This window comes from Heterodontus francisci, chromosome 13 (assembly GCF_036365525.1).
Source record: "Heterodontus francisci isolate sHetFra1 chromosome 13, sHetFra1.hap1, whole genome shotgun sequence".
Lineage (NCBI taxonomy): Eukaryota > Metazoa > Chordata > Chondrichthyes > Heterodontiformes > Heterodontidae > Heterodontus > Heterodontus francisci.
Genome location: NC_090383.1, coordinates 43,071,099 through 43,098,242, shown reverse-complemented (window position 1 = coordinate 43,098,242; position 27,144 = coordinate 43,071,099). Strand labels below are relative to the sequence as shown.

The 27,144-nt window shown below is 61.4% G+C and overlaps 1 protein-coding gene across 5 annotated transcripts in view; it reads right to left on the bottom strand.

The window, feature by feature from the left end:
- The window catches only part of serac1 (serine active site containing 1), a 523,253-nt gene that overhangs the window by 29,546 nt on the left and 466,563 nt on the right, over window positions 1–27,144 (bottom strand). The gene's annotated exons all lie outside the window — the stretch shown is intronic.

Here is a 27,144-nt window from a genome sequence, read left to right as displayed (position 1 = left end):
CAGACTTGACAAAAGATTATTACAGCAATAGTAGTTAAACTCCAATGTATCCAGCCCAGACCATTGATACAAGCAAATGCATAAGCTGCATGAGTAAATGCACTACCTATGCATTAGGAGGAAGCTGGGATTTAGCAATCACAAAGTCATTCAGCAAGGACCCAGTGTTTAAAAAGCAGATATAGACGGGTAAATTGTTGGAGAGATGCTATTCCTTGTGTGGAGTCTTACTCTAAGTGAACAAAACCTCTTGCTGGGAGTGGAGCCTCCAAATATTTATCCTGAGATGTTAAAATTGCTCAAGCAGCAACTATAAATACCTAGACACTGAATTTTCATCTGATTTTGGTATGCAAAATGTCAGAACTGGTTTATTATTTGGACAAGTTACCATTTGCTCAATGGACAGCAGAAACCACAGATTGGTGTGCGAAGACAATAATACATGCAGGTGTTTAGGGCAGATCAGCAGGGAAAATCTAGAGTCTGACAATCCCTGGTTGCAAGGGGAGATTAAGTTGAGTGGGCAGGAGACCAGTGGGAAGGGCAATGATTCTTAACCTGGTTTCACCCATTCTGCCAGACTTCAGAACCGTTCTTTCATGCTGTCAAATCTCACAACCCACCTCATAGTACTATCAAATTTTGAGCCCCTTCTTCCTCCGCAATTGAGCCAAACCACTGGAACCTTCTCAGTGCTGTCACACCTCAGAGTGGGAGTAGTCCCAAACTCCAGGACTTCCTCCCCAGTGCTTCCAAACTCCAGGGTCGTAGCCTCATTACTGCCAAAGCCCCTGACCCTCTCAGCCTTGCTGCTAAAACCCATTACCCTTAGTGCTCCAAAATCTCAGGGCCCGTAACAATTGCTGTCAAATGTCAAGACAACTCATTTTAGTGCCACTAATCACTAGGATTGTATTGTAAAGCTTCAGCACCTCCATCACTGCATTGCTAAATCCCAAGACCCACAAACTAATTCAGCCAAACTGCAGATCCACAACCCTCATCACCTCTCCACCTCCCAACAATCCAAGCACTCTCAGGCTCTTTCCTTTCCACCACAGTTGTCTACCTCCAACCTGATACATCTTAGCTACCAACTTCCTGTATATTCTATGCTTTAACTAAGAAATAAAATAAAGCATATAAAGGAATACTTATTGAACACACAGGAAATTTGATTCCTAAAATACCACTAGTTCTGTAGTAGTAAAGCAAATGAAGATTTAATTTGACCTTTTCAGTCACTGTTTGTCAGTTGGCCCGATAATATTGCTCACAACGCAGCATAATATCCTCATTGTTATAAACAAAGTTTTGGTGAAGTCATTAGCACGAGCATTATGAGCTGGTGCCTGAATTATGTAGAGTAGGCAGATCGTGATGTCAATCAGTATGTAATGATAATTTTACTCCAGCACTGCCATTTTAAACCTGGCCACTCCAGGTAACAACTTCTCTTAAACTTGCACAAATGAACATGCATTCAGCAGCAGAAAGAACCCCATGCCAGCGCTATTTAAAGGGATCAGCAACCACTCTCAGTTAGTTGCTGACTTATTTCCATTAATACTGTTTGAGTTTATAGAAGTGTCTGGTGGCTTCCAGAGTTGCTTAAAGTTGGTGAGATTGAGAGGGAGTGGTGCTGCACCTAGAGAAGGCCTTGGTTCTGACTTCAAGGGTTCTGGTCAGACTACTTTTTCCTAGTCATGGGTGCTGTAGCTGCTATCCCCCTTGGCCTGCAGCATGAGAGGGAGATGGAGCAGAGGCATAGGAACTTAAGAACGTAGGAACAGGAGGCCATTTAATCCCTCGAGCCTGTTCCGCCATTGAATGAGATCATGGCTGATCTGCAACCTAACTGCATATACCCATCTTTGCCCCATATCCGTTCATACCAATGGATAACAAAAATTTATCAGCCACAGATTAAAATTTACAAATGATCTAGCACCAATTGCTGTTTGCAGCACAGACGAGGGAAAATTGCTCACAGGAGGAGGAAGAGGAGGGAGTTAGGGGTCTTAAAGAAGGCTTTGTCCACCTTGGATCTTCTGGGAGCATTTCACTTACCTCAATCTAACCCGGGAGCAGCGTGCACATTGTCAGTGTTTTTACAAAGGAGGTATCCACAAAACTCTGCCACCTGCTGCAACCAGAGTTGCAATCTCAGAGCAGGACAAGGACGGTGCTGCCAGTGGCTGTGAAGGTGACCATAGCCATGAACTTATTCACATTGGAATCCTTCCAGGCTGGAGCAGACGACATCTAACATCACCCATTTTGCCGTCCACTGCTGCAAAAGCAAGTTTGACAGACTCTGTTTATGCCAAGGGTCTGCTGTGTTTTCTCTGACCAGAGAAAAGCAGGTGGAGCATGCACCTGGCTTTGTCAGGAAAGTGGGCTTCCTCATGGTGCGGCACAGTGGCGCAGTGATTAGCACCGCAGCCTCACAGCTCCAGCGACCCGGGTTCAGTTCTGGGTACTGCCTGTGCGGAGTTTGCAAGTTCTCCCTGTGACCGCATGGGTTTCCGCCGGGTGCTCCGGTTTCCTCCCACAGCCAAAGACTTGCAGGTTGATAGGTAAATTGGCCATTGTAAATTGCCCCGAGTGTAGGTTGGTGGTAGGAGAATGGTGGGGATGTGGTAGGGAATATGGGATTAATGTAGGATTAGTATAAATGGGTGGTTGTTGGTCGGCACAGACTCGGTGGGCTGCAGGGCCTGTTTCAGTGCTGTATCTCTCTATGACTCTATGGTGCAGGATGCCATCAACAGCATACAAGTGGCTTTCCGGGTGCTGCATCTAAATGCTGAGATGTACCACAACCGCAAAGGCTTCCACTTGCAGAATGTGCAGCTGGTTCAACCATGTTCAGCGCATCATGCCGGTGAATGCTTGCTATCCTGGCAGCAGTCATGATGCTTTCATTCTGCGCCAGTCTGATGGCTCATGACTCTGCTCTGCAACCCAAACACACATGGCCAGCATGTGTACAATGAGAGCCATGCTGCCACACAAAACATCATACAGCAGACCATAGCTGTGCCAAAGCAACAGTTCCTCCACCTGGACCAGTCTCGAAAAGCGCTGCAGTGTTCGCTGGAGCCAATTCATGGTAGTCTGCTGTATCCTCTACAACAATCATGAGGGCATAGCCCTTGTCACCAGGGTATGCAGTTCAAGAACAGGACGAAAGGAGGAGGCAACCAAAACATGTCCTTTCTGGCCAAGCTGTCCAGCAGTGTCTCATTTGACTATGGTTCCACTGAACACAACCCCAAAATCCCCATTGTACAATGGGCAAACACCATTATCAACCCTCTGTAATGATCAATCACAACATCATCTTGGCCAGAATGCTGATTAAAAGCCACCAAAAAACAACCATTCCATACCAACGTTTTTCAACAAATCAGCCAGTATTCCATACACAAGTCAGCTAATCATCTTTGTGCATTTCCTTAGCGCCTGTCTTGCCGGTGTCTTTGCCTGGCCTAGTGTTCCTACACAGTGCTCAACCAGTGGCTGGTGGAAGGTTGCTGACTTGAGTCAGGGAGACTGCAGATGGCCTTGCAGGATGCGCTCGAGCAACTCTGGGTCTAGAAGGCCTGATTTCAGACTGCACCACCTCAGCAGGGGTGGCCGCACAATGGATTGGCTGGCTGACAGGAAACAGCTAGGGCACGGGCGGAGTGGCAGTGGAGGAAGCACGAATGCTAGCATCCTGAGAGAGAGCAGCTGGTTCATACTCCTTGAAGCCACTGCCCCTCCCCCTGGGCAGCACCTCAATAATTCTAGTGATCTGCTGGAATACAGATTGCTGGACTGCTGTGGGACGCTGAAAGCCCTTTGATCACTGGTATCTGCAGTCACGATGGCAACAATCACAACCTCATGGACAATCGTTTTTACCTGGCAACAAGCTGAGATTTCAAGACCTCAGTTTGAGCTGCCACTGCAACACTCAAACAGTGGGCGGCTTCTGCTTGTGCTGCAATGAATGCTGAGATATCAGTCATCAGATGCTTCATCATAATCGGGTCTGCAAGTGTACTCATGGAGTTTGCATCAGTCCCATGCTGGAAATGGGCACCAAGCTCTGCGCAAAGACCTGTGCCAAGTTGCAGCCGGACTCCTTCATGCCCCTTGAGAGTGACACCAGATCTGCCAACGCATCAAGCATATCCGTGTGCATGCTCATCAACCTTTTTCTGTATGCTGCCCCATCGGAGTCCTCTGGAGCAGAACTCGTGTATGACTTTGCCTTCTGGGGAGGTGGCACCTGAGTTAACCTTTCTACTGGATTTAGAACTCATGCCTGGTGACTCACCATATGCAGATTCCATGTCGACGATACTCTCTAAAGTGCCAATATTTGAACTGGTGGCTGCAAGTGTGAAGTTGGGTGATGGTGTTTCCTTTTCATCAATGTCCTGCTCCTCTTGGAATTCATGCTCCCGCACCATTGCTCGTCAGTGAGTGCAGTGCAATGTGTTTGAATGATGTGTCTGCCATAGCTGAACAGCTGGCAATGTGGGCGTACAAGCTGAGAGATGTGGGTGTGAAGTTTGCAGCAGTGCTAAATGTGCGAGGGTTAAGTTGAGACCATGAATCTGATGTCTGAGTTGTGCTTGATGAAGACTTTTGATAGGTGAGTGAAAGGGATGCAGTGAATGGAGCAGTGTGTGTGGTTAGTGGTTCATTTGTCACTGACCTTCACCACTCGTGTGAAGTCATTACACCTCTTCCTGCACAGCATCCAGGTCCTTGGGGCAAGATTGCAGGTATTGACCGCAAAGGTAACCTGCTGGATTTTATGGCCCCCCCTGAGGCAGGGTCAGAGGTGGGGTGGGTGCCATAGAATTGCGACAGGAGGCAGGGGTGGAAGGCTCATTGCTGCCCCGTCACCAAGCAATTTTTCCAGCGGTGGGGTAGACAGATGACGGCCTTCCAGCCCAGAGGCCAATTCAGGCCCTTAAGTGGTCAATTGACTGATACTTAAGGGCCTCTTCCTGCTGCCGCTGGGATCCAACCAGTGGTGGGGTGCCTCTGCCACGCAGGAAGGGCGCCTTGTTTTCCTGTCGGCTTGGTGGGGGCGGATGAGGGAAGCCCTCCTTTGTGGGAAATCTGTAGCCCATGAAGGACACCCGCTGACTAACGCACCACCTCCATGGATCCCCGCCCCCCACCAACCCCCCCCACTCCCTCCCGGACTTCAAAGGGATGGAGGTCCCAGAGTGGTGTTGGAGAAACTTCCAAGCCTGTTTGTGAAGAAGACAGAGATTAGGATGCTTTGTCAGAGACAGCTTATTGCTTGCCACAGAGCTTACCTCCCCATTTCCAACAACGCCCAGCCAGGGCTGGCGGGCTCTACTTTACATACACATCTGAGTACAATTAATTAATCAACACAAACACCTGTTCACCCACTACCTTCAACTACTATATACTGAACAACCATTAACAGAACTTATTAGACACGAACATGGGATTTCGACAAAAAACAATGCGGGATCACTCGGTTGGGGGGGTGGGGGCACAAAAAGGATGAGGCGGGATCACTCAGGGGGGACACAAAAAGGATGAGGCGGGATCACTCAGGGGGGACACAAAAAGGATGAGGCGGGATCACTCAGGGGGGACACAAAAAGGATGAGGCGGGATCACTCGGGGGGGGGACACAAAAAGGATGAGGCGGGATCACTCGGGGGGGGGGCACAAAAAGGATGAGGCGGGATCACTCAGGGGGGACACAAAAAGGATGAGGCGGGATCACTCAGGGGGGACACAAAAAGGATGAGGCGGGATCACTCGGGGGGGGGCACAAAAAGGATGAGGCGGGATCACTCAGGGGGGACACAAAAAGGATGAGGCGGGATCACTCAGGGGGGGGGCACAAAAAGGATGAGGCGGGATCACTCAGGGGGGACACAAAAAGGATGAGGCGGGATCACTCGGGGGGGACACAAAAAGGATGAGGCGGGATCACTCGGGGGGGCACAAAAAGGATGAGGCGGGATCACTCAGGGGGGACACAAAAAGGATGAGGCGGGATCACTCAGGGGGGACACAAAAAGGATGAGGCGGGATCACTCGGGGGGGGGGCACAAAAAGGATGAGGCGGGATCACTCAGGGGGGACACAAAAAGGATGAGGCGGGATCACTCGGGGGGGGCACAAAAAGGATGAGGCGGGATCACTCAGGGGGGACACAAAAAGGATGAGGCGGGATCACTCGGGGGGGACACAAAAAGGATGAGGCGGGATCACTCGGGGGGGGCACAAAAAGGATGAGGCGGGATCACTCAGGGGGGACACAAAAAGGATGAGGCGGGATCACTCGGGGGGGGCACAAAAAGGATGAGGCGGGATCACTCGGGGGGGCACAAAAAGGATGAGGCGGGATCACTCGGGGGGGGCACAAAAAGGATGAGGCGGGATCACTCGGGGGGGGCACAAAAAGGATGAGGCGGGATCACTCAGGGGGGACACAAAAAGGATGAGGCGGGATCACTCAGGGGGGACACAAAAAGGATGAGGCGGGATCACTCGGGGGGGCACAAAAAGGATGAGGCGGGATCACTCGGGGGGGCACAAAAAGGATGAGGCGGGATCACTCGGGGGGGCACAAAAAGGATGAGGCGGGATCACTCGGGGGGCACAAAAAGGATGAGGCGGGATCACTTGGGGGGGGCACAAAAAGGATGAGGCGGGATCACTCAGGGGGGACACAAAAAGGATGAGGCGGGATCACTCGGGGGGGACACAAAAAGGATGAGGCGGGATCACTCGGGGGGGGGCACAAAAAGGATGAGGCGGGATCACTCAGGGGGGACACAAAAAGGATGAGGCGGGATCACTCGGGGGGGGGCACAAAAAGGATGAGGCGGGATCACTCGGGGGGGCACAAAAAGGATGAGGCGGGATCACTCGGGGGGGGCACAAAAAGGATGAGGCGGGATCACTCGGGGGGGCACAAAAAGGATGAGGCGGGATCACTCAGGGGGGACACAAAAAGGATGAGGCGGGATCACTCAGGGGGGACACAAAAAGGATGAGGCGGGATCACTCGGGGGGGCACAAAAAGGATGAGGCGGGATCACTCGGGGGGGCACAAAAAGGATGAGGCGGGATCACTCGGGGGGGCACAAAAAGGATGAGGCGGGATCACTCGGGGGGCACAAAAAGGATGAGGCGGGATCACTTGGGGGGGGGGGGGTCACAAAAAGGATGAGGCGGGATTCCCCGCCATGCGTTCCCTCTCGCTCCCTCCATCTCTCTCAAGCGCGCACCCACCCCCTCACTCACTCTCGCCCCCACACCCTCACTCACTCTCGCCCCCTCCCCCTCCCTCTCTCGTCCCCTCCGCCTCTCGCTCCCTCCCCCTCTTGCTCTCTCTCGCCCTGTCACCCCCTCCCTCTCTCTGTCGCCTTCTCCCTCCCTCTCTCGCCCCCTCCCTCTCGCTCTCTCTCGACCTCCCCTCTCTCACTCTCGCCCCCTCCCTCCCTCTCACTCTCTCGGCCCCTCTCTCTCTATCTCTCGCCCCCCTCCGTCTCTTGCCCCCTCCTTCTCTCTTTGTCTCTCGCCCCGTCCCTCTCTCTTTCACCTCATCCCTCTCTCTATCTCACCTCATCCCTCCCTCCCTCTCTTCGCCCGTCTCCTCCCCCTCTCTCCCTCTCTCTCGGACCCTACTTCCCTCCCTCTCTCTCGGCATCCCCTCACCCTCTCTCTCGAACCCCCCCCTCCCACCCTCTCTCTCGGACCGCTTCCCTCCCTCCCTCGGACAACCCCTCCCTCTCCCTCTCTCGCCCCCCTCCCCCTCTCTCTCGCCCCCTCCTTCCCTCTCTCGCCCCCTCCCTCCTGCTCTCTCTCGCCCACTCCCTCCCGCTCTCTCTCGCCCACTCACTCCCGCTCTCTCTCGCTGGGGCGGCACAGTGGCGCAGTGGTTAGCACCGCAGCCTCACAGCTCCAGCGACCTGGGTTCAATTCTGGGTACTGCCTGTGTGGAGTTTGCAAGTTCTCCCTGTGTCTGCGTGGGTTTCCTCCGGGTGCTCCGGTTTCCTCCCACATGCCAAAGACTTGCAGGTTGATAGGTTAATTGGCCATTATAAATTGCCCCTAGTATAGGTAGGTGGTAGAGAAATATAGGGACAGGTGGGGATGTGGTAGGAATATGGGATTAGTGTGGGATTAGTATAAATGGGTGGTTGATGGTCGGCACAGACTCGGTGGGCCGAAGGGCCTGTTTCAGTGCTGTATCTCTAAACTAAACTAAACTCCCGCTCTCTCCCGCCCACTCCCTCCCGCTCTCTCTTGCCCACTCCCTCCCGCTCTCTCTTGCCCCTCTCTCTCTCGCCCCTCCCTTCCTCTCACTCTCTCTCTCACAGCCACTCCCTTCCTCCTTCCCTCTCCCTCGCCGTCCAACCCTCCCTCCCTCTTGGCCCCTCCCTGCCTCCCTCTCTCGGCCCCTCCCTCCCTCTCGTCCCCTCCCTCCCTCTCTCTCTCTCGGACCCTTTCTCTCGGCACCACCGCTCCCTCTCTCTCGGACCACCCCTCCCGCCCTCCCTCTTTCTCTTGGACTACCCCCACCCCCCTCACGGCCCCTCCCTCCCTCTCTCACAGTCCTCCCTCTGTCTCTCGGACACCCCCTCCCTCTCTCTCTCTCTCTCGGACAGTCCCTCCCTCTCTCTCTCGGACACCCCATCCCACTCTCTCTCTCTCTCGGACACCCCATCCCTCTCTCTCTCCCTCTCTCTTTCTCTAGGCCCCTCTCTATCTCTCGTCCCCACCCTCTCTCTCTCGCCCCCACCCTCCCCCTCTCTCACCTCATCCCTTCCTCTCTCTCTCACCCCCTCCCTCTCTCTCGCTCTCTCTCTCACAGCCCCTCCCTTCCTCCTTCCCTCTCCCCTCACCCTCCCTCTATCTCTCTCTCTCACCTCATCCCTCCCTCTCGCTCTCGGCCCCTCCCTCCCTCCATCTCTCGGACCTCGCCTCCCTCCCTCCCTCTCTCTCGGACCCCCCCCTCCCGCCCTCGGACCACCCCTCCCTCCCTCTCTCTCGGACCCCCACTCCCGCCCTCCCTCTCTCTCTCGGACACCCCTCCACACCACCCACGGCACCTCCCTCCGTCTCTCACAGCCCCTCCCTCCCCCTCTCTCTCTCTCTCGCGGACACCCCATCCAACTCTCTCTCTCTCTCTCTCGTACACCCCATCCCATGCTCTCTCTCTCTCGGACACCCCACCCCACTGTCTCTCTCTCGGACACCCCATTCCACTCTCTCTCTCTCTCGTGGACACCCCATCCAACTCTCTCGCTCTCTCTCTTGGACACCCCCTCCCTCTCTCTCTCTCACGCCCCCTCTCACCCTCTCGCCCCCCTCTCTCTCTCCCTCTCTCGCCGCCTACCTCTCTATCTGTCTCGCCGCCTCCCTCAGTCTCTCTCTCGCCACCTCCCTCTCTCTCTCTCTCGCTCGCCAACTCCCTCTCTCTCTCTCGCTCCCCCAGTCTCTCTTTCGCCCCCTCCCTCTCTCTCTCGCTCTCTCTCGCCCCCTCCCTCTCGCCTCCTCCATCTCTCTCTCGCCCCCTCCCTCGCTCTCTCACTCTCGCCCCCTCCCTCGCTCTCTCTCTCTCGCCCCCTCCCTCTCTCTCTCGTCCCCACCCTCTCTCTCCCCCTCCCTCTCTCTCTTGCCCCCTTTCTCGCACTCTCTCTCGCCCCCTTCCTCGCGCTCTCTCTCTCTCGCCCCCTCCCTCGCTCTCTCTCTCTCGCCCCCTCCCTCGCTCTCTCTCTCTCGCCCCCTCCCCCTCTCTCTCACGCATGCCCCCTCCCGCTCGCTCTCTCCCTTCCTCTCTCTCGCTCGCCCCCTCCCTCGCTCTCTCGCTCGCCCCCTCCCTCTCGCTCTCTCTCTCGCCACCTCCCTCCCTCTCTCTCGCCCCCTCCCTCGCTCTCCCTCTCTCGCCCCCTCCCTCGCTCTCCCTCTCTCGCCCCCTCCCTCGCTCTCTCTCTCTCGCCCCCTCCCTCGCTCTCTCTCTCTCGCCCCCTCCCTCGCTCTCTCTCTCTCTCGCCCCCTCCCTCGCTCTCTCTCGCCCCCTCCCTCGCTCTCTCTCTCTCTCTCTCTCTCGCCCCCTCCCTCTCTCGCCCCCTCCCTCGCTCTCTCTCTCTCTCTCTAGGCCCCTCTCTATCTCTCGCCCCCACCCTCTCTCTCTCGCCCCCACCCTCCCCCTCTCTCACCTCATCCCTTCCTCTCTCTCTCACCCCCTCCCTCTCTCTCGCTCTCTCTCTCACAGCCCCTCCCTTCCTCCTTCCCTCTCCCCCTCACCCTCCCTCTATCTCTCTCACCTCATCCCTCCCTCTCGCTCTCGGCCCCTCCCTTTCTCCCTCGCTCTTGGCCCCTCCCTCCCTCCATCTCTCGGACCTCGCCTCCCTCCCTCCTCTCTCGGACCCCCCCCTCCCGCCCTCGGACCACCCCTCCCTCCCTCTCTCTCGGACCCCCACTCCCGCCGTCCCTCTCTCTCTCGGACACCCCTCCACACCACCCACGGCACCTCCCTCCGTCTCTCACAGCCCCTCCCTCCCTCTCTCTCTCTCTCTCTCGCGGACACCCCATCCAACTCTCTCTCTCTCTCTCTCTCTCTCTCGTACACCCCATCCCACGCTCTCTCTCTCTCTCGGACACCCCACCCCACTGACTCTCTCTCGGACACCCTATTCCACTCTCTCTCTCTCTCGTGGACACCCCATCCAACTCTCTCGCTCTCTCTCTCGGACACCCCCTCCCTCTCTCTCTCACGCCCCCTCCTTCTCTCTCTCTCGCCCTATCCCTCTCTCTTTCTCTCTCGCCCCCTCTCACCCTCTCGCCCGCCTCTCTCACTCCCTCTCTCGCCGCCTACCTCTCTATCTGTCTCGCCGCCTCCCTCAGTCTCTCTCTCGCCACCTCCCTCTCTCTCTCTCTCGCTCGCCAACTCCCCCTCTCTCTCTCGCTCCCCCAGTCTCTCTCTCGCCCCCTCCCTCTCTCTCTCGCTCTCTCTCGCCCCCTCCCTCTCGCCTCCTCCATCTCTCACTCGCCCCCTCCCTCGCTCTCTCTCTCTCGCCCCCTCTCTCTCTCGTCCCCACCCTCTCTCTCCCCCTCCCTCACTCTCTTGCCCCCTTTCTCGCGCTCTCTCTCTCTCGCCCCCTCCCTCGCTCTCTTTCTCTCGCCCCCTCCCCCTCTCTCTCTCGCAAACCCCTCCCGCTCGCTCTCTCCCTTCCTCTCTCTCGCTCGCCCCCTCCCTCGCTCTCTCGCTCGCCCCCTCCCTCGCTCTCTCTCTCGCCACCTCCCTCTCGCTCTCTCTCTCGCCACCTCCCTCCCTCTCTCTCGCCCCCTCCCTCGCTCTCCCTCTCTCGCCCCCTCCCTCGCTCTCTCTCTCTCTCTCGCCCCCTCCCTCGCTCTCTCTCTCTCTCGCCCCCTCCCTCTCTCTCTCGCTCTCTCTCGCCCCCTCCCTCTCGCCTCCTCCATCTCTCACTCGCCCCCTCCCTCGCTCTCTCTCTCTCGCCCCCTCCCTCGCTCTCTCTCTCTCGCCCCCTCTCTCTCTCGTCCCCACCCTCTCTCTCCCCCTCCCTCACTCTCTTGCCCCCTTTCTCGCGCTCTCTCTCTCTCGCCCCCTCCCTCGCTCTCTTTCTCTCGCCCCCTCCCCCTCTCTCTCTCGCAAACCCCTCCCGCTCGCTCTCTCCCTTCCTCTCTCTCGCTCGCCCCCTCCCTCGCTCTCTCGCTCGCCCCCTCCCTCGCTCTCTCTCTCGCCACCTCCCTCTCGCTCTCTCTCTCGCCACCTCCCTCCCTCTCTCTCGCCCCCTCCCTCGCTCTCCCTCTCTCGCCCCCTCCCTCGCTCTCTCTCTCTCTCTCGCCCCCTCCCTCGCTCTCTCTCTCTCTCGCCCCCTCCCTCGCTCTCTCTCTCTCTCGCCCCCTCCCTCGCTCTCTCTCTCTCGCCCCCTCCCTCGCTCTCTCTCTCTCTCTCTCGCCCCCTCCCTCGCTCTCTCTCTCTCTCTCTCGCCCCCTCCCTAGCTCTCTCTCTCGCCCCCTCCCTAGCTCTCTCTCTCGCCCCCTCCCTCGCCCCCTCCCTCTCTCGCCCCCTCCCTCGCCCCCTCCCTCGCTCTCTCTCTCTCGCCCCCTCCCTCGCTCTCTCTCTCTCGCCCCCTCCATCGCTCTCTCTCTCTCGCCCCCTCCCTCGCTCTCTCTCTCTAGCCCCCTCCCTCGCTCTCTCTCTCTCTCGCCCCCTCCCTCGCTCTCTCTCTCTCTCGCCCACTCCCTCGCTCTCTCTCGCCCACTCCCTCGCTCTCTCTCGCCCACTCCCTCGCTCTATCTCTCTCGCCCACTCCCTCGCTCTCTCTCTCTCGCCCCCTCTCTCTCTCTCTCTCTCTCTCTCGCCCCCTCTCTCTCTCTCTCTCTCGCCCCCTCTCTCGCTCTCTCTCGCCCCCTCCCTCGCTCTCTCTCTCTCGCCCCCTCCCTCGCTCTCTCTCTCTCGCCCCCTCCCTCTCTCTCGCTCACCTCCTCCCTCTCTCTCTCTCTCTCTCTCGCCCCCTCCCTCTCTCTCTCTCTCTCGCCCCCTCCCTCTCTCTCTCTCTCTCGCCCCCTCCCTCTCTCTCCCTCTCTCGCCCCCTCCCTCTCTCTCTCTCTCGCCCCCTCCCTCTCTCTCTTGCTCGCTCGCCCCCCCCTCTAGCTATCGCTCGCCCCCTCTCTCTCTCTCTCGCCCCCTCCCTCGCTCCCTCTCGCACGCCCCCTCCCTCTCTCTCTCGCACGCCCCCTCTTTCTCTCTCTCTCGCTCGCCCCCTCTTTCTCTCTCTCTCGCTCGCCCCCTCGCTCTCTCTCTCTCTCTCGCCCCCTCCCTCTCTCTCTCGCCCCCTCCCTCTCTCTCTTGCTCGCTGGCCCCACCCTCTAGCTCTCGCTCGCCCCTCTCTATCGCCCCCTCCCTCTCTCTATCTCGCCCCCTCCCTCTCTCTCTCTCGCCCCCTCCCTCTCTCTCGCTCCCTCCCTCCCTCTCTCTCGAACGCCCCCTTCCTCTCACACTCTCGCTCGCCCCTTCCCTCCCTCTCTCTCGCGCCCTCACTCTCTCTCTCGCTCTCTCCCTCTCGCTCTCTCCATCCCTCTCTCTCTGTCTCTCTGTCCTTCTCTCGCCATCTCCCCCTCTCACTCTCAACCCCACCCACTCTCACTCTCAATCCTTACCCCTCTCAATCTCAACCCCTACCCCTCTCACTCTGAACCCCTCCCTCTCTCACTCTCAACCCCTCCCTCTCTCACTCTCAACCCCTCCCTCTCACTCTCAACCCCTCCCTCTCTCAACCCCGCCCCCTCTCTACACCTCCCCCTCTCTACACCTCCCCCGCTCCACACCTCCCCCTCTCTCTCTCAACCCCTCGCTCTCTCGGTACCTCCCACCCTCTCTCGGACCCCCACTCCCTCCCTCTGTCTCTCGGACCCCCCCTCCCTCCCGGCATCCCCCTCCCTCTCTCTCGGCCCCTTCCTCCCTCTCTCTCTCGGACCCCGCAGCATTCCCTCCATCTCTCGGACTCCCCCCCACAACGCCCCCCCCCACGGCCCCTCCCTCCGTCTCTCACGGCCCCTCCCTCCCTCTCTCGGACAACCCTCCCTCTCTCTATCTCTCTCTCAGACACCCCATCCCACTCTCTCTCTCGGACACCCCATCCCACTCTCTCTCTCGCGGACACCCCATTCCACTCTCTCTCTCTCTCGGACACCCCATCCCACGCTCTCTCTCTCTCTCGGACACCCCATCCTACTCTCTCTCTCTCGCTCGGACACCCCATCCCACTATCTCTCTCTCTCACTCTCGGACACCCCATCCCAATCTCTCACTCTCTCAACCCCTCCCCCTTGCTCTCTCTCGTCCCCTCCCTCTCTCACCCCCTCCCTCTCTCTCGCCCCCTCCCTCTCTCTCTCTCTCGCCCCCTCCCTCAATCTCTCTCCTGCCCCCTCACTCTCTCTCCCTCTCGCCCCCTCACTCTCTCTCCCTCTCGCCCCCTCACTCTCTGTCCCTCTCGCCCCCTCGCCCCCTCACTCTCTCTCCCTCTCGCCCTATTCCTCTCACCCTATTCCTCTCTCTCCCTCTCGCCCCTCTCTCTCTCTCTCTCTGTCTCGCCCCCTCCCTCTCTCTCTCTCTCGCCCCCTCCCTCTCTCTCTCTCTCGCCCCCTCCCTATCCCTCTCTCTCTCTCCATCTCTCCCCCTCCCTCTCTCTCTCGCGCCCCCCTCTCTCTCTCGCCCTATCCCTAACCTTCTCTCTCACCCCCTCCCTCTCTCTCTCTCTCTCCCTCGCCCCCTCCCTCTCTCTCTCTCCTGCCCCCTCCCTCTCTCTCCCTCTCGCCCTATCCCTCTCTCTTTCTCTCTCGTCCCCTCCCTCTCTGTCTCTCTCGCCACCTCTCTCTCTCTCTTTCTCGCCCCCTCCCTCTCTCTCTCTCGCTCCCCCAGTCTCTCTCTCGCCCCTTCCCTCGCTCTCTCTCTCTCGCCCACTCCCTCTCTCTCTCTCGCCCCCTCCCTCTCTCTCTCTCATCCTCTCCCTCTCTCTCATCCTCGCCCTCTCTCTCTCGCCCCCTCCCTATCCCTCTCTCTCTCGCCCTCTCTCTCGCCCCCCTCTCTCTCTCTCTCTCTCTCGCCCCATCCCTCTCTCTCTCTCGCCCCCCTCTCTCTCTCGCCCTATCCTTAACCCTCTCTCTCTCGCCCCCTCCCTCTCTCTCTCTCTCTCTCATCCTCTCCCTCTCTCTCTCGCCCCCTCCCTATCCCTCTCTCTCTCGCGCCCTCCCTCTCTCTCTCTCGCCCCCTCCCTCCCTCTCTCTCTCTCGCTCTCTCCCTCTAGCGCTCCCTCTCCCTCTGTCTCGCCCCCTCCCTCTCGCTCTCTCTCTCTCGCCCCCCTCCTTCGCTCTCTCTCTCTTGCCCCCTCCCTCGCTCTCTCCTGCCCCCTCCCTTGCTCCCTCTTGCCCCCTCCTTCTCTCTCTCACCCCCTCCCTCACTCTCTTGCCCGCCCCCTCCCCCTCTCTCTCTCGCCCCCTCCCTCGCTCTCTCTCTTTCGCCCCCTCCCTCGTTCTCTCTCTCTCACGTCCCCTCCCTCACTCTCTCTCTCTCGCCCCTCCCTCTCTCTCGCCCCCTCCCTCGCTCACTCTCTCTCATCCTCTCCCTTTCTCTCGCCCCCCTCTCTCTCTCGCCCTATCCTTAACCCTCTCTCTCTCGCCCCCTCCCTATCCCTCTCTCTCTCGCGCCCTCCCTCTCTCTCTCTCGCCCCCTCCCTCCCTCTCTCTCTCTCGCTCTCTCCCTCTAGCGCTCCCTCTCCCTCTGTCTCGACCCCTCCCTCTCGCTCTCTCTCTCTCTCTCTCGCCCCCCTCCTTCGCTCTCTCTCTCTTGCCCCCTCCCTCGCTCTCTCCTGCCCCCTCCCTCGCTCCCTCTTGCCCCCTCCTTCTCTCTCTCACCCCCTCCCTCACTCTCTTGCCCGCCCCCTCCCCCTCTCTCTCTCGCCCCCTCCCTCGCTCTCTCTCTTTCGCCCCCTCCCTCGTTCTCTCTCTCTCACGTCCCCTCCCTCACTCTCTCTCTCTCGCCCCTCCCTCTCTCTCGCCCCCTCCCTCGCTCACTCTCTCTCATCCTCTCCCTTTCTCTCGCGCCCCCTCTCTCTCTCGCCCTATCCCTAACCCTCTCTCTCACCCCCTCCCTCTCTCTCTCTCCCTCGCCCCCTCCCTCTCTCTCTCCTGCCCCCTCCCTCTCGCCCCCCTCTCTCTCTCTCTCGCCACCTCTCTCTCTCTCTCGCCCACTCCCTCTCTCTCTCTCTCTCTCGCCCCCTCCCTCTCTCTCTCTCATCCTCTCCCTCTCTCTCTCATCCTCTCCCTCTCTCTCTCGCCCCCTCCCTATCCCTCTCTCTCTCGCCCCCTCCCTCTCTCTCTCACCCTCTCTCTCTCGCCCCCCCTCTCTCTCTCTCTCTCTCTCGCCCCCTCCCTCTCTCTCTCTCGCCCCCCTCTCTCTCTCGCCCCCCCCCTCTCTTTCGCCCTATCCTTAAACCTATCTCTCTCGCCCCCTCCCTCTCTCTCTCTCATCCTCTCCATCTCTCTCTCGCCCCCTCCCTATCCCTCTCTTTCTCGCGCCCTCCCTCTCTCTCTCTCGCCCCCTCCCTCCCTCTCTCTCTCTCGCTCTCTCCCTCTCGCGCTCCCTCTCTCTCTGTTTCGCCCCCTCCCTCTCGCTCTCTCTCTCTCGCCCCCTCCCTCTCGCTCTCTCTGTCTCGCCCCCTCCCTCGCTCTTTCTCTCTCGCCCCCTCCCTCGCTCTCTCGCCCGCCCCTCCCCCTCTCTCTCTCGCCCCCTCCCTCTCTCTCTCTCGCTACCTCACTCTCTCCATCTCGCTCTCGCCCCCGCCCTCTCTCTCTCTCTCTCTCGCCCCCTCCCTCGCTCTCTCTTGCCCCCTCCTTCTCTCTCACATCCCCTCCCTCGCTCTCTCTCTTTCGCCCCCTCCCTCTCTCTCTCTCTCATCCTCTCCCTCTCTCTCTCGCCCCCTCCCTATCCCTCTCTCTCTCGCCCCCTCCCTCTCTCTCTCACCCTCTCTCTCTCGCCCCCCTCTCTCTCTCTCTCGCCCCCTCCCTCTCTCTCTCTCGCCCCCTCCCTCTCCTTCTCGCTCGCTCTCTCCGTCTCTCTCGCTCGCGCCCTCCCTCTCCCTCTCTCGCACGCCCCCTCCTTCTCTCTCTCGCTCGCCCCCTTCCTCTCTCTCTCTCGCTCGCCCCGTCCCTCTCTCTCTCTCGCTCGCGCCCTCCCATCTCTCTCTCGCGCACTCCCTCTCTCTCTCTCGCACCCTCCCTCCCTCTCTCTCTCGCTCTCTCCCTCTCGCGCTCCCTCTCTCTCTGTCTCGCCCCCTCCCTCTCTCTTTCTCGCCCACTCCCTCGCTCTCTCTCTCTCTTCCCCTCCCTCGCTCTCTCTCTTTCGCCACCTCCCTCGCTCTATCCCTCTCGCTCCCTCCCTCGCTCTCTCTCTTTCGCCCCCTCCCTCGCTCTCTCGCTCTCGCTCCCTCCCTCGCTCTCTCTCTCACACGTCCCCTCCCTCACTCTCTCTCTCTCGCCCCCTCCCTCGCTCTCTCTCTCTCGCCCCCTCTCTCTCTCTCGCCCGCCCCTCCCCCTCTCTGTCTCGCCCCCTCCCTCTCTCTCTATCTGTCGCCCCCTCCCTCTCTCTATCTGTCGCCCCCACCCTCTCTCTCTCTCGCCCCCTCCCTCTGTCTCTCTCGCCCCCTTCCTCTCTCTCTCTCGCCCCCTCCCTCTCTCTCTTGCTCGCTCGCCACCCCCCGAGCTCTCGTTTGCCCCCCTCTCTCTCGCCCCCTCCCCCTCTCTCTCTCGCCCCCTCCCTCTCTCTCTCTCGCTCGCCCCCTCCCTCTCTCTCTATCTGTCGCCCCCTCCCTCACTCTCTATCTCTCGCCCCCTCCCTCTCTCTCTCTCTCTCGCCCCCTCCCTCACTCTCTCACTCTCGCCCCCTCCCTCTCTCTTTCGCCCCCTCCCTCTCTCTCTTGCTCGCTCGCCCCCCACTCTAGCTCTCACTCGCCCCCTCTCTCTTGCTCCCTCCCTCTCTCTCTCTCACCCCCTCCCTCTCTCTCTCTCGCCCCCTCCCTCTCCCTCTCGCTCGCCCCCTCACTCTCTCCATCTCACTCTCTCTCTCGCCCCCTCCCTCTCTCTCTCTCTCACGTCCCCTCCCTCGCTCTCTCTCTCTCGCCCCCTCCCTCGCTCTCTCTCTCTCGCCCCCTCCCTCACTCTCTCTCTTTCGCCCCCTCCCTCTCTATCTCGCCCCCTCCCTCTCTCTCTCTCTCTCTCATTTCCCCTCCCTCGCTCTCTCTCTATCTCGCCCCCTCCCTCGCTCTATCTCTCTCGCCCCCTCCCTCTCTCTCGCCCCCTCCCTCGCTCTCTCTCTCTCGCCCCCTCCCTCTCTCTCACTTGCCCCCTCCTTCTCTCTCTCGCCCCCTCCCTCTCTCTCTCGCCCGCCCCCTCCCCCTCTCTCTCTCGCCCCCTCCCTCTCTCTCTCTCGCTCGCCCTCTCCCACTCTCTCTCTCGCTCGCCCTCTCCCACTCTCTCTCTCTCTCGCTCCCTCTCTCTCTCTATCTCTCGCCCCCTCTCTCTCTCTATCTCTCGCCCCCTCTCTCTCTCTCGCCCCCTCCCTCTCTCTCTCTCGCCCCCTCCCTCTCTCTCTCGCTCGCCACCCCCCGAGCTCGCGTTCGCCCCCTCTCTCTCGCCCCCTCCCTCTCTCACCCCCTCCACCTCTTTCTCGCACGCTCCTTCCCTCTCTCTCTCTCGCCCCCTCCCTCTCTCTCTCTCTCGCACGCCCCCTCCTTGTTGCTCTCTCCCTCCCTCTCTCTCTCTGCCTCGCCCCGTCCCTCTCTCTCCTGCCCCTTCCCTCTCGCCCTAGCCCTCTCTCTTTCTCTCTTGTCCCCTCCCTCTCTGTCTCTCTCGCCCCCCTCTCTCTCTCTCTCTCTCGCCCCTTCCCTCGCTCTCTCTCTCTCGCCCACTCCCTCTCTCTCTCTCTCGCCCCCTCCCTCTCTCTCTCTCATCCTCTCCCTCTCTCTCTCTCATCCTCTCCCTCTCTCTCTCGCCCCCTCCCTATCCCTCTCTCTCTCGCCCCCTCCCTCTCTCTCTCTCACCCTCTCTCTCACGCCCACCTCTCTCTCTCTCTCTCGCACCCTCCCTCTCTCTCTCTCTCTCGACCCCCTCTCTCTCTCTCGCCTGATCCTTAACCCTCTCTCTCTCGCCCCCTCCCTCTCTCTCTCTCATCCTCTCCCTCTCTCTCTCGCCCCCTCCCTATCCCTCTCTCTCTCGTGCCCTCCCTCTCTCTCTCTCTCTCGCCCCCTCCCTCTCTCTCTCTCTCTCGCCCCCTCCCTCGCTCTCTCTCTCTCGCCCCCTCCCTCGCTCTCTCTCTCTCGCCCCCTCCCTCGCTCTCTCGCCCGCCCCCTCCCCCTCTCTCTCTCGCTCCCTCCCCCTCTCTCTCTCGCCCCCTCCCCCTCTCTCTCACGCCCCCTCCTTCTCTCTCTCTCGCTCGCCCCCTTCCTCTCTCACCCTATCCTTAACCCTCTCTCTCTCGCCCCCTCCCTCTCTCTCTCTCTCATCCTCTCCCTCTCTCTCTCGCCCCCTCCCTATCCCTCTCTCTCTCGCCCCCTCCCTGTCTCTCTCGCCCACTCTCTCTCGCCCCCCTCTCTCTCTCTCTCTCTCTCCCTCTCTCACGCCCCCCTCTCTCTCTCGCCCTATCCCTAACCCTCTCTCTCTCGCACCCTCCCTCTCTCTGTCTCGCCGCCCCCCTCTCTCTCTTGCTCGCTCGCCCCCCTCTCTAGCTCTCGCTCGCCCCCTCTCTCTCGCCCCCTCCCCCTCTCTCTCTCGCCCCCTCCCTCTCCTTCTCGCTTGCTCTCTCCGTCTCTCTCGCTCGCGCCCTCCCTCACTCTCTCTTGCACGCCCCCTCCTCTCTCTCTCGCTCGCCCCCTTCCTCTCTCTCTCTCGCTCGCCCCGTCCCTCTCTCTCTCTCTCTCTCGCCCCCTCCCTCGCTCTCTCTTGCCCCCTCCTTCTCTCTCACATCCCCTCCCTCGCTCTCTCTCTTTCGCCCCCTCCCTCTCTCTCTCTCATCCTCTCCCTCTCTCTCTCGCCCCCTCCCTATCCCTCTCTCTCTCGCCCCCTCCCTGTCTCTCTCTCTCTCCATCTCTCCCCCTCCCTCTCTCTCTCGCGCCCCCCTCTCTCTCTCGCCCTATCCCTAACCCTCTCCTCGCCCCCTCCCTCTCTCTCTCTCGCCCCCTCCCTCTCTCTCCCTCCCTCGCCCCCTCACTCTCTCCCTCGCCCCCTCCCTCTCTCTCCCTCTCGCCCTATCCCTCTCTCTTTATCTCTCATCCCCTCCCTCTCTGTCTCTCTCGCCACCTCTCTCTCTCTCTCTCGCCCCCTCCCTCTCTCGCTCCCCCAGTCTCTCTCTCGCCCCTTCCCTCGCTCTCTCTCTCTCGCCAACTCCCTCTCTCTCTCTCTCGACCCCTCCCTCTCTCTCTCATCCTCTCCCTCTCTCTCTCGCCCCCTCCCTATCCCTCTCTCTCTCGCCCCCTCCCTCTCTCTCTCTCGCCCTCTCTCTCTCTCTCTCCTCCTCTCTCTCTCTCTCTCTCTCGCCCCCTCCCTCTTTCTCTCTCGCCCCCTCCCTCGCTCTCTCTCCCTCTCGCCCCCTCCCTCTCTCCCTCTCGGCCCCTCACTCTCTCTCTCATCCTCTCCCTCTCTCTCTCGCCCCCTCCCTATCCCTCTCTCTCTCGCCCCCTCCCTCTCTCTCTCTCTCCCCCCCTCTCTCTCTCTCTTGCACGCCCCCTCCTTCTCTCTCTCTCGCTCGCCCCCTTCCTCTCTCTCTCTCGCTCGCCCCGTCCCTCTCTCTCTCTCTCTCTCGCCCCCTCCTCGCTCTCTCTTGCCCCCTCCTTCTCTCTCACATCCCCTCCCTCGCTCTCTCTCTTTCGCCCCCTCCCTCGCTCTCTCTCCCTCTCGGCCCCTCACTCTCTCTCCCTCTCGGCCCCTCACTCTCTCTCCCTCTCGCCCCCTCACACTCTCTCCCTCTCGCCCCCTCACTCTCTCGCCCCCTCCCTCTCTCTCTCGCCCCCTCCCTATCCCTCTCTCTCTCGCCCCCTCCCTATCCCTCTCTCTCTCGCCCCCTCCCTATCCCTCTCTCTCTCGCCCCCTCCCTCTCTCTCTCTCGCCCCTCTCTCTCTCTCTCTCTCGCCCCCTCCCTCTCTCGCCCTATCCTTAACCCTCTCTCTCTCGCCCCCTCCCTCTCTCTCTCTCTCATCCTCTCCCTCTCTCTCTCGCCCCCTCCCTATCCCTCTCTCTCTCGCCCCCTCCCTGTCTCTCTCGCCCTCTCTCTCTCGCCCCCCTCTCTCTCTCTCTCTCTCTCCCTCTCTCACGCCCCCCTCTCTCTCTCGCCCTATCCCTAACCCTCTCTCTCTCGCCCCCTCCCTCTCTGTCTCGCCCCCCCCTCTCTCTTGCCCGCTCGCCCCCCTCTCTAGCTCTCGCTCGCCCCCTCTCTCTCGCCCCCTCCCCCTCTCTCTCTCGCCCCCTCCCTCCCATTCTCGCTTGCTCTCTCCGTCTCTCTCGCTCGCGCCCTCCCTCACTCTCTCTTGCACGCCCCCTCCTCTCTCTCTCGCTCGCCCACTTCCTCTCTCTCTCTCGCTCGACCCGTCCCTCTCTCTCTCGCCCCCTCCCTCGCTCTCTCTTGCCCCCTCCTTCTCTCTCACATCCCCTCCCTCGCTCTCTCTCTTTCGCCCCCTCCCTCTCTCTCTCTCTCATCCTCTCCCTCTCTCTCTCGCCCCCTCCCTATCCCTCTCTCTCTCGCCCCCTCCCTGTCTCTCTCTCTCTCCATCTCTCCCCCTCCCTCTCTCTCTCGCGCCCCCCTCTCTCTCTCGCCCTATCCCTAACCCTCTCCTCGCCCCCTCCCTCTCTCTCTCTCGCCCCCTCCCTCTCTCTCTCTCCCTCGCCCCCTCACTCTCTCCCTCGCCCCCTCCCTCTCTCTCCCTCTCGCCCTATCCCTCTCTCTTTATCTCTCATCCCCTCCCTCTCTGTCTCTCTCGCCCCCCTCTCTCTCTCTCTCTCTCTCGCCACCTCTCTCTCTCTCCCTCGCCCCCTCCCTCTCTCGCTCCCCCAGTCTCTCTCTCGCCCCTTCCCTCGCTCTCTCTCTCTCGCCAACTCCCTCCCTCTCTCTCTCATCCTCTCCCTCTCTCTCTCGCCCCCTCCCTATCCCTCTCTCTCTCGCCCCCTCCCTCTCTCTCTCTCGCCCTCTCTCTCTCTCTCTCTCTCTCGCCCCCTCCCTCGCTCTCTCTCCCTCTCGCCCCCTCCCTCTCTCCCTCTCGGCCCCTCACTCTCTCTCTCATCCTCTCCCTCTCTCTCTCGCCCCCTCCCTATCCCTCTCTCTCTCGCCCCCTCCCTCTCTCTCTCTCTCCCCCCCTCTCTCTCTCTCTTGCACGCCCCCTCCTTCTCTCTCTCTCGCTCGCCCCCTTCCTCTCTCTCTCTCGCTCGCCCCGTCCCTCTCTCTCTCTCTCTCTCGCCCCCTCCCTCGCTCTCTCTTGCCCCCTCCTTCTCTCTCACATCCCCTCCCTCGCTCTCTCTCTTTCGCCCCTCCCTCGCTCTCTCTCCCTCTCGCCCCCTCCCTCTCTCCCTCTCGGCCCCTCACTCTCTCTCCCTCTCGGCCCCTCACTCTCTCTCCCTCTCGCCCCTCTCTCTCTCGCCCCCTCCCTCTCTCTCTCGCCCCCTCCCTATCCCTCTCTCTCTCGCCCCCTCCCTGTCTCTCTCTCTCTCCATCTCTCCCCCTCCCTCACTCTCTCGCGCCCCCTCTCTCTCTCGCCCTATCCCTAACCCGCTCCTCGCCCCCTCCCTCTCTCTCTCTCGCCCCCTCCCTCTCTCTCTCTCCCTCGCCCCCTCCCTCTCTCTCTCTCCCTCGCCCCCTCCCTCTCTCTTTCTCTCTCGTCCCCTCCCTCTCTGTCTCTCTCGCCCCCCTCTCTCTCTCTCTCTCTCATCCTCTCCCTCTCTCTCTCGCCCCCTCCCTATCCCTCTCTCTCTCGCCCCCCTCCCTATCCCTCTCTCTCTCGCCTCCTCCCTCGCTCTCTCTCTCTCGCCCCCTCCCTCTCTCTCGCCCGCCCCTCCCCCTCTCTCTCTCGCACCCCCCTCTCTGACTCGCCCCCTCCCTCTCTCTCTATCTGTCGCCCCCTCCCTCTCTCTATCTGTCGCCTCCACCCTCTCTCTCTCTCGCCCCCTCCCTCTGTCTCTCTCGCCCCCTTCCTCTCTCTCTCTCGCCCTCTCCCTCTCTCTCTTGCTCGCTCGCCACCCCCCGAGCTCTCGTTCGCCCCCTCTCTCTCGCCCCCTCCCCCTCTCTCTCTAGCCCCCTCCCTCTCTCTCTCTCGCTCGCCCCCTCCCTCTCTCTCTATCTGTCGCCCCCTCCCTCACTCTCTGTCTCTCGCCCCCTCCCTCTCTCTCTCTCTCTCGCCCCCCTCACTCTCTCACTCTCGCCCCCCTCCCTCTCTCTTTCGCCCCCTCCCTCTCTCTCTTGCTCGCTTGCCCGCCACTCTAGCTCTCGCTCGCCCCCTCTCTCTCGCCCCCTCCCTCTCTCTCTCTCGCCCCCTCCCTCTCTCTCTCTCGCCCCCTCCCTCTCCCTCTTGCTCGCCCCCTCACTCTCTCCATCTCACTCTCTCTCTCGCCCCCTCCCTCTCTCTGTCGCCCCCTCCCTCTCTCTCTCTCTCACGTCCCCTCCCTCGCTCTCTCTCTCTCGCCCCCTCCCTCGCTCTCTCTCTCTCGCCCCCTCCCTCACTCTCTCTCTCTCGCCCCCTCCCTCTCTATCTCGCCCCCTCCCTCTCTCTCTCTCTCAATTCCCCTCCCTCGCTCTCTCTCTCTCTCGCCCCTCTCTCTCTCTCTCTCTCGCCCCCTCCCTCTCTCGCCCTATCCTTAACCCTCTCTCTCTCGCCCCCTCCCTCTCTCTCTCTCTCATCCTCTCCCTCTCTCTCTCGCCCCCTCCCTATCCCTCTCTCTCTCGCCCCCTCCCTGTCTCTCTCGCCCTCTCTCTCTCGCCCCCCTCTCTCTCTCTCTCTCTCTCTCCCTCTCTCACGCCCCCCTCTCGCTCTCGCCCTATCCCTAACCCTCTCTCTCTCGCCCCCTCCCTCTCTCTGTCTCGCCCCCCCCTCTCTCTTGCCCGCTCGCCCCCCTCTCTAGCTCTCGCTCGCCCCCTCTCTCTCGCCCCCTCCCCCCCTCTCTCTCGCCCCCTCCCTCTCATTCTCGCTTGCTCTCTCCGTCTCTCTCGCTCGCGCCCTCCCTCACTCTCTCTTGCACGCCCCCTCCTCTCTCTCTCGCTCGCCCCCTTCCTCTCTCTCTCTCGCTCGACCCGTCCCTCTCTCTCTCGCCCCCTCCCTCGCTCTCTCTTGCCCCCTCCTTCTCTCTCACATCCCCTCCCTCGCTCTCTCTCTTTCGCCCCCTCCCTCTCTCTCTCTCTCATCCTCTCCCTCTCTCTCTCGCCCCCTCCCTATCCCTCTCTCTCTCGCCCCCTCCCTGTCTCTCTCTCTCTCCATCTCTCCCCCTCCCTCTCTCTCTCGCGCCCCCCTCTCTCTCTCGCCCTATCCCTAACCCTCTCCTCGCCCCCTCCCTCTCTCTCTCTCGCCCCCTCCCTCTCTCTCTCTCCCTCGCCCCCTCACTCTCTCCCTCGCCCCCTCCCTCTTTCTCCCTCTCGCCCTATCCCTCTCTCTTTATCTCTCATCCCCTCCCTCTCTGTCTCTCTCGCCCCCCTCTCTCTCTCTCTCTCGCCACCTCTCTCTCTCTCTCTCGCCCCCTCCGTCTCTCTCTCGCCCCTTCCCTCGCTCTCTCTCTCTCGCCAACTCCCTCTCTCTCTCTCTCGACCCCTCCCTCTCTCTCTCATCCTCTCCCTCTCTCTCTCGCCCCCTCCCTATCCCTCTCTCTCTCGCCCCCTCCCTCTCTCTCTCTCGCCCTCTCTCTCTCTCTCCCCCTCTCTCTCTCTCTCTCTCTCGCCCCCTCCCTCGCTCTCTCTCCCTCTCGCCCCCTCCCTCTCTCCCTCTCGGCCCCTCACTCTCTCTCTCATCCTCTCCCTCTCTCTCTCGCCCCCTCCCTATCCCTCTCTCTCTCGCCCCCTCCCTCTCTCTCTCTCTCCCCCCCTCTCTCTCTCTCTTGCACGCCCCCTCCTTCTCTCTCTCTCGCTCGCCCCCTTCCTCTCTCTCTCTCGCTCGCCCCGTCCCTCTCTCTCTCTCTCTCTCGCCCCCTCCCTCGCTCTCTCTTGCCCCCTCCTTCTCTCTCACATCCCCTCCCTCGCTCTCTCTCTTTCGCCCCCTCCCTCGCTCTCTCTCCCTCTCGCCCCCTCCCTCTCTCCCTCTCGGCCCCTCACTCTCTCTCCCTCTCGGCCCCTCACTCTCTCTCCCTCTCGCCCCCTCACTCTCTCTCCCTCTCGCCCCTCTCTCTCTCGCCCCCTCCCTATCCCTCTCTCTCTCGCCTCCTCCCTATCCCTCTCTCTCTCGCCCCCTCCCTGTCTCTCTCTCTCTCCATCTCTCCCCCTCCCTCACTCTCTCGCGCCCCCTCTCTCTCTCGCCCTATCCCTAACCCGCTCCTCGCCCCCTCCCTCTCTCTCTCTCGCCCCCTCCCTCTCTCTCTCTCCCTCGCCCCCTCCCTCTCTCTCTCTCCCTCGCCCTATCCCTCTCTCTTTCTCTCTCGTCCCCTCCCTCTCTGTCTCTCTCGCCCCCCTCTCTCTCTCTCTCTCTCTCATCCTCTCCCTCTCTCTCTCGCCCCCTCCCTATCCCTCTCTCTCTCGCCCCCTCCCTATCCCTCTCTCTCTCGCCTCCTCCCTCGCTCTCTCTCTCTCGCCCCCTCCCTCTCTCTCGCCCGCCCCCTCCCCCTCTCTCTCTCGCACCCCCCTCTCTGACTCGCCCCCTCCCTCTCTCTCTATCTGTCGCCCCCTCCCTCTCTCTATCTGTCGCCCCCACCCTCTCTCTCTCTCGCCCCCTCCCTCTGTCTCTCTCGCCCCCTTCCTCTCTCTCTCTCGCCCTCTCCCTCTCTCTCTTGCTCGCTCGCCACCCCCCGAGCTCTCGTTCGCCCCCTCTCTCTCGCCCCCTCCCCCTCTCTCTCTCGCCCCCTCCCTCTCTCTCTCTCGCTCGCCCCCTCCCTCTCTCTCTATCTGTCGCCCCCTCCCTCACTCTCTATCTCTCGCCCCCTCCCTCTCTCTCTCTCTCTCGCCCCCCTCACTCTCTCACTCTCGCCCCCTCCCTCTCTCTCTTGCTCGCTCGCCCGCCACTCTAGCTCTCGCTCGCCCCCTCTCTCTCGCCCCCTCCCTCTCTCTCTCTCGCCCCCTCCCTCTCTCTCTCTCGCCCCCTCCCTCTCCCTCTCGCTCGCCCCCTCACTCTCTCCATCTCACTCTCTCTCTCGCCCCCTCCCTCTCTCTCTCTCTCACGTCCCCTCCCTCGCTCTCTCTCTCTCGCCCCCTCCCTCGCTCTCTCTCTCTCGCCCCCTCCCTCACTCTCTCTCTCTCGCCCCCTCCCTCTCTCTCTCTCTCAATTCCCCTCCCTCGCTCTCTCTCTATCTCGCCCCCTCCCTCGCTCTCTCTCTCTCGCCCCCTCCCTCTCTCTCGCCCCCTCCCTCGCTCTCTCTCTCTCGCCCCCTCCCTCTCTCACTTGCCCCCTCCTTCTCTCTCTCGCCCCCTCCCTCTCTCTCTTGCCCGCCCCCTCCCCCTCTCTCTCTCGCCCCCTCCCTCTCTCTCTCTCGCTCGCCCTCTCCCACTCTCTCTCTCGCTCGCCCTCTCCCACTCTCTCTATCTGTCTCCCCCTCCCTCTCTCTCTCGCCCCCTCTCTCTCTCTATCTCTCGCCCCCTCTCTCTCTCTATCTCTCGCCCCCTCTCTCTCTCTATCTCTCGCCCCCTCTCTATCTCTCGCCCCCTCTCTCTCTATCATTCGCCCCCACCCTCTCTCTCTCTCGCCTCCACCCTCTCTCTCTCTCGCCCCCTCCCTCTCTCTCTCTCGCCCCCTCCCTCTCTCTCTTGCTCGCTCGCCACCCCCCGAGCTCGCGTTCGCCCCCTCTCTCTCGCCCCCTCCCTCTCTCGCCCCCTCCACCTCTCTCTCGTCCCCTCCCTCTCTCTCTCTCTCGCACGCCCCCTCCTTGTTGCTCTCTCCCTCCCTCTCTCTCTATGCCTCGCCCCGTCCCTCTCTCTCCTGCCCCCTCCCTCTCGCCCTAGCCCTCTCTCTTTCTCTCTTGTCCCCTCCCTCTCTGTCTCTCTCGCCCCCCTCTCTCTCTCTCTCTCTCGCCCCCTCCCTCTCTCTCTCTCGCTCCCCCAGTCTCTCTCTCGCCCCTTCCCTCGCTCTCTCTCTCTCGCCCACTCCCTCTCTCTCTCTCTCGCCCCCTCCCTCTCTCTCTCTCATCCTCTCCCTCTCTCTCTCTCATCCTCTCCCTCTCTCTCTCGCCCCCTCCCTATCCCTCTCTCTCTCGCCCCCTCCCTCTCTCTCTCTCACCCTCTCTCTCACGCCCACCTCTCTCTCTCTCTCTCGCACCCTCCCTCTCTCTCTCTCGCCCCCCTCTCTCTCTCGCCCTATCCTTAACCCTCTCTCTCTCGCCACCTCCCTCTCTCTCTCTCATCCTCTCCCTCTCTCTCTCGCCCACTCCCTATCCCTCTCTCTCTCG